The sequence below is a fragment of the Macrotis lagotis genome, chromosome 7 (assembly GCF_037893015.1).
Source record: "Macrotis lagotis isolate mMagLag1 chromosome 7, bilby.v1.9.chrom.fasta, whole genome shotgun sequence".
Lineage (NCBI taxonomy): Eukaryota > Metazoa > Chordata > Mammalia > Peramelemorphia > Peramelidae > Macrotis > Macrotis lagotis.
The window spans coordinates 146,860,742-146,867,150 of NC_133664.1; the positions used below are offsets into that span (position 1 = coordinate 146,860,742).

At 30.3% G+C, this 6,409-nt stretch overlaps 1 pseudogene; it reads left to right on the forward strand.

Annotated features, from left to right (window-relative positions):
• LOC141494169 (ribose-phosphate pyrophosphokinase 2 pseudogene) overlaps positions 1-4,072 on the forward strand; it is a 33,845-nt pseudogene extending 29,773 nt beyond the window's left edge.
• The last annotated feature ends 2,337 nt before the right edge of the window (positions 4,073-6,409 follow it).

Sequence of the window (6,409 nt, forward strand, 5' to 3'; positions counted from 1 at the left end):
TGTAATTTTGCTATCTCTTATATTTTATTTTTCTTCCTTAAGGATATGATTTCCCTCTCATCACATTCAACTTACATGATTGTATAGCACAAAAACAATGTAAAGACTAACAAAATGCCTTGTATTGGTGTTGGGGGAGGGAAGCAAGATTAGGGAAAAATTTTAAATCTCAAAATAAATAAAATCCTTCTCAAAAAAAGGACGACATTGGGGTGGCTAGGTGGTGTAGTGGATAGAGCACCTGCCCTGGAACATTTAATAATTACCTAGCTGTGTGGCCTTGGGTAAGTCAATTAACCCCATTGCCTTGCAAAAACTAAAAAAAAAAAAACAAAAAGACTACATCACTTGTCTGTGTTCATACAGTAAGAAATTTTCAGAAGTTAAATTGGAAATTAGAATTTTTCCTCACTGTAACCAAGTTCAGAACTCTTTCCATTGCATCACCCACCTGCTTCTCTGTTTTTCCATAAATAAATTCATTCAATATGCTGAAAGATTTCCTCTAGATCTTTTGACATTGAATATATAGCATAATAGCTGGAAATATATCCTTTAATTCCCCATTTTTGTTATATAAGAAATCTTTACTTTTTTCATGTCTTCATTTTAATGATGATGCTACTCTACCTCTTTTCTGCTTTTTCATTATTGATAAAAAATTTCAATATATTAATCTATACATATGCATAATATCTATACATACACATACATACACAAACACACACACAGATATATATATATACATATATATATATATATATATATATATATATATATATATATATATTATATGTTTTCTGTCTCAGAAACATAATAATTACTAGCTGTGAGACCTTTGGCTACTCATTTAACCCTTATTGCCTATCCAGGGTCATCTCCAGTCTTCCTGATTCATTTCAGGTCATTGGACCCAGGAGACTGTGGAGCAGAAAGTGTGGCTGGTGACTAAGCATAACACCCCCTCACTCAAATCCAATTTGCATGGTTGTCTTGGCATCACCTTCCTGATATCATGGTCTTCTTTGAGAATGAAGGACAAACACAATCATCATCACACATAATGAGGGAGTTGTCTAAATGTTATATCTATCTATCATCTATCTACCTATTGATCTATCATCTATTCTTTGTCTATCTATCTATCTACCTATGTATCTATCTGTTTATCAATCTATCTATCTACCTAAAACTCAGAAGAATTTATGTTAAAGAGATGGCCATTGATTCAGGAATAAATGTAAGTTTATTTAAAACATGAAATAATTTTCTAAAAACAATGCAGCCCTTCTTTTTCTTACTCATATTGGTATTTACTTTACTGTCCATGTTCAGTGAATCTCATCTATTTGTTATCTACCTGCTTCAATTTCATAATCTAGTCACAAGGTATTATTCATTCACTTAGCGTAATACTGAGTGATTATGAATGTCAATATGGAGGCTTTGAAATATCTAAGAACTTGAAGTCATGAATAAAATGTCATCAATAAAAATAAATACATGAAGAAACTCAAAATGTTTAAGCTATCTTTATTTCACTTCAAATCTGTGCTACTTGTTTTCCATGATAATAGAAAATTGCTTGTAGAAGCATAAAACTACATCCTTTAGTCTATATTTACATTTGAGGGTTGTTAGGTAAATTTACCTTCATTGTTTCATCTTTTAAAGAATTCAATAAATTTGACCTAATCCTGGGAGGAAACTTGTTGGAGGAGAGACAATTTGACTTGTAGAATTAAATGCCTTAAAGTAAAAAAAAAATAACATTTTATTACAAATAAAATTAAGCACCAATATAACAATCAGATGGAGCAACTAGGTGACAGACTAAATTAAGAATAGAACCTGGAGTTAGGAAAATTTGAGTTCAAATCTAGCCTTAGACACTTACTAGCTTTGTGATCCAAAGCAAGTCATTTTACTTGTTTCCCTTAGTTTACCAAACCATAAAAGGATGAAAATCATGACACCTATCTTCTTGTGTTAATGTGATAATCATATGAGATAATAAAATACATTGTATTATATAACTTTGGATTATTATTATACTCATTACTACAAATAACTAAAGTTGTTTATAAATTAAACATATATATATAAATTTGTTAATCTCAATGGATGAAACACAATTCAATTTTTTTATCCTTTTTCTTACAGTCTGTACAGGATTCTTTGTCCATTTATTTTCATTCATTTTCCTTCACATGATAATAATTTATGCATTCCATTCCTTCTTCATCATATCCTCAAGAATTTCCTAGACTTCTTTATATTACACATTTGATTTGCTCTTAACTAAATTATATAATTTTGTTACAAATGCTTCAGTTATCTATTTATCAAATAATTCACACAACATGATCTAGTATTCTCTACACTTTTCAGTCAATTTCATGAATATAAATATGTAATCTGTTGGAAAATAATATAATTTGTGAAAGCCTCTCTTTTTCCTTCTCATATATTCATAAAAATGTCTCTGATGTAAATTATCGTTATCAAGGTTTTATAGACATGTTAAAGTAACTATATGGTTGCAAGCTTTAGTTACCTTTAAAAAGATGTTTCTCCTGGTGTTTAGTATATCACTTTCAGATATATTAAGAATTGATTATTTAATGCTCTCCCTCATCTCTCCAAAACCCTCCACAAAAGTGCCACCTTTGACACATATGGTTTTGAATTGATTTGAAATCAAATTTGGTGAATTGAATGAACTTTTAAGCCTGTCCATATATGAAAGGAGGCACAGCAACAAAAATATTATGCAATATTTTTGGTTGAGAAAATATATTTTATGTATTACTTTATTAGATTCTCATAACAATGCTATGAGGTGAGGTATATAAGCATTATTTTCACACTTTGGATGGGGAAACTGAGAATTTAGGCAAATTGAAACATTTGTCCATGATCACACATCCAGTAAGTGTAAAAGCATGATTTTAAACCTAGGTCTTTCCCAAATGGAAATCCATGACTCTTTCTAGGACAAACTTGCTGCCTCTTTAATATGCTCTCAAAAATGAGGGGGAAAAAAACTATGAGAAGAAGCAGAAGCTGTAGTTGCCACTTCCCATTGCCACTGACCACCATGATTTAGCAGCAGCTCTCATCAAGATCTATTTCAGAAACTGGCAGATTGGCTAGAATGTAGCTGGGCAAGGTGGTCAACAAAATATTCAGCAATCAGGAGACCAGTGTAGAAATTGTTGTAAATATGAAAGGAGAAAATATCTACATAAATCCAGAATGATTGTAGGGAAATTAATGATAACTCACTGGAACTTCTCATTATGACCAAAATTTATGAAATTGCATCATCATCCAGAGCGATTGAAGTGATCCCATGTTTTCCATATGCCCAACAAATTTGAAAAGAAAAAGAGTAGTGTTTCAAAATTTGGAAAACTTGTGGTGAATATGCATTCAGTGGCTGGGGCAGATTATGTTATTCTGATGGATCTCCATGCTTCTCAGACACAGGAGATTTTTTGCTTGTTTCTTTTTTCATTTTGATATTCCAGTGCATAACTAGCATGCAGAACCTACAATCTTTCAATGGATTCAAGAAAATATTTCAGATTGGAGGAATTGTATCATTGTATCCTGAGATGCAACTGAAACTAAAGGATAAATTGATGTCAATTCATTGCTGAGAGACTGAATGTGAAGTTTGCTTTGATTCACAAAGAAAGAAGATAAACAAGCTATCCTGAATGGCTTTGGTTGATAGTGTGAAGGATCATATCGCTTTCCTGGTGGATGACATGATTAATGACATGTGGAATGATTCGCCATACTACAGATTAGTTACTTTCTTCTTGAGCAACCAAAGTTGATGTTATTCTGACTCACAGAATCTTTTCTGAATGAGCACTTTCCAGGAAAATAAGGCTGCTTTTGAGGTCATGGTAGTCATGAATACAATTGCACAAGAGGATAAGATGAAAATCTACTCTAAAATTCAGGTTATTTGACATTTCAATTATATTGATTGAAGCAATATGGAGAGTACACTATGATGAATTTTTTTTCTTACCTTTTCAGTCATGTTCTCCTATAGTTTTAGATTATAGCCTTCCTATAGGATAAGTATAGTGATTAGTCTATTTTTATTCAATTTTTGGAACTCAGCAGTATGAAAAATTAATGTTTATTTAATCTTCAGCTGTATATGCTTTCAGATTTCTTTTTTTTCCCTTTACTGAACCTGACGCTGTCCCCTATTCTGTCCTTTCATCCCCTTTTTAAATGATTGAATTATATGAGAAATGCCTACATTTTGCTAAAGTCTGGCAGACAGCTTTTTCCCTGTATTTTTAAATTACATTGGAATTTCAATTATAAGAATGTAATTACATTTCAGAATTTTTTTTAATTTTATATATCTGATTTTTTCAGAGGTATTTATTAAAGCATTTCACATATCACTTTAATAAAACTGTTAGAATTAGATCTTTTACTCAGAATAAACATTATTCTAGAGAATTCTAGGATCTATTGCATGCTGACCTTTTCATTAATTGGAAATCAAATTAATTTCTTGGATTTTACCTAGTTTAAACAAGTATTGATTAGCTTAATGATGGTCATTGATCAATTTGCTGGTGGAAATTTGTAGGCAAATCAATTAAGGATAATATAGTTAAATGTATATTGCTTTATGTATCACATTTAAGTTGCCTGCTCATTGTTTCTAAAAATATTTCCATGTCAGAAAATTCCAAAATTATTTTTGGCATTAGAATAATTTAGAGAGTTCTAGATATAATGTATGTAGTCTCTAATCTATAAACTCGTTGTTATACATTACAAATAAAAAAAACTTGATATTTCAGTGATTGGACTTGGAATTAATGGACTTAAAACTCCTTAAATATAGAATGATAAATGCTTACACTTGACCAAGGCAATATTTAGGGATTAAATTCACTAAACCTATTAATTCTTTTAGTTTTTCTCTTTGACATGAGTAAAATTTGGAACCATCAGTACAATTAAATATGTTTATATACAGCCACTTTCTGTATTTGTAGTGAACCTATTTAATTTGTAGTCTAAAATAGTTAAAAGTATTTAATGATTATTTCATTAAGTCATCTAAGTTAAAACATTTACCTAGAATAAAGTAATAATGTAAACCTGGGAAAATATTTACAGATAACTATAACATGCTTGATAAGAATGATATCTGATTATTAAGAATATCAACGAGAAACTCACTGGATTAACATTTTGTTACATCAAAATGACTTTATATACTTTAATTCAGAATTTAAATGACATTTGATGATATATAACACCACCCTGCCTGTCCCACTCCTCCCCAAAAATAAACATTCTGAGCATTATCTGGTCTTGTTTCTGAATGCATTTTAGATAAATAATAAGTCTGTATAATTCAGATAAAAAAAGTTGCATATGGTTATGCAGAACTACCTTAATGGTAGGGAATGCTATTCTCCAATGCTTTAATTGAAAATATCCAACTTTGTCAACCTTTTAAAAATTATGCAATTATTTGGATTTTATAGTCCAGCATTGAAAGTATCTTGCTTCAAATTAACAGGTCTAAAAGGGTGATTTATCTTTCATTTCAATTGCTGATATCAGTTTTACTGCACCTTTCTAGGCAGTTAAATAGCTTCTGAAAGATAATTCTAAAATAAAATGGCAAGAAAATTATGCAATATAGTCTAAATGTACAGATTCAAGAATAGTTTGATACATTGATTTTCTGTCATTCAAATTCATCTAATATATTCAAAAGAACCAAATACACTGTTTCAGTTACTTCATGTTATTCTAAAAGATTCTGCACAATTATTTATGTTTCTATTGTTGGAGTGTGATGGCAATGGATGTGACCTCCATTCAGAATGACATTGGTGGGGGAAAAAAATGAAAAGAAAATGTCTGGAGTTTATTTTGTCCTTTAGCACAAAACAAGATGAAGTCTACATAACTAGCAAGTTCTGATAAGTAATTATTGTTCTAGAAAATATTCAACATTACTTTTATTTTTTGTTTGGTTTTAAAGTAAATTTATGGTGTCACATTATTATCTACACATCTAAAATCAGATACATGAAAGATCAAATAGACTATAAGGTTAACTGAGGAGAAGATTTTGGAGTTTTTAGAATTTTTTCAGCCTGTGAGTCTTTCAAGATTGACCCTTCTCGCCAAGTTTTCTATTTACATTTAATTCTTCAAGGAGAATCAACTTAAGCCACTTTCCAAATAATATTACTAGGGAACCATGATCATAAAAAAAGCTGCCAGCACCAAAAGTTTGTCATGTTAATTAATAAGATGCTATCCCATAATTTTCCTTTATTAGCTACTGTAAATGTTCAAGAAATTTGATGTTTTTGTTAATCTGGTTACTATTAAATTT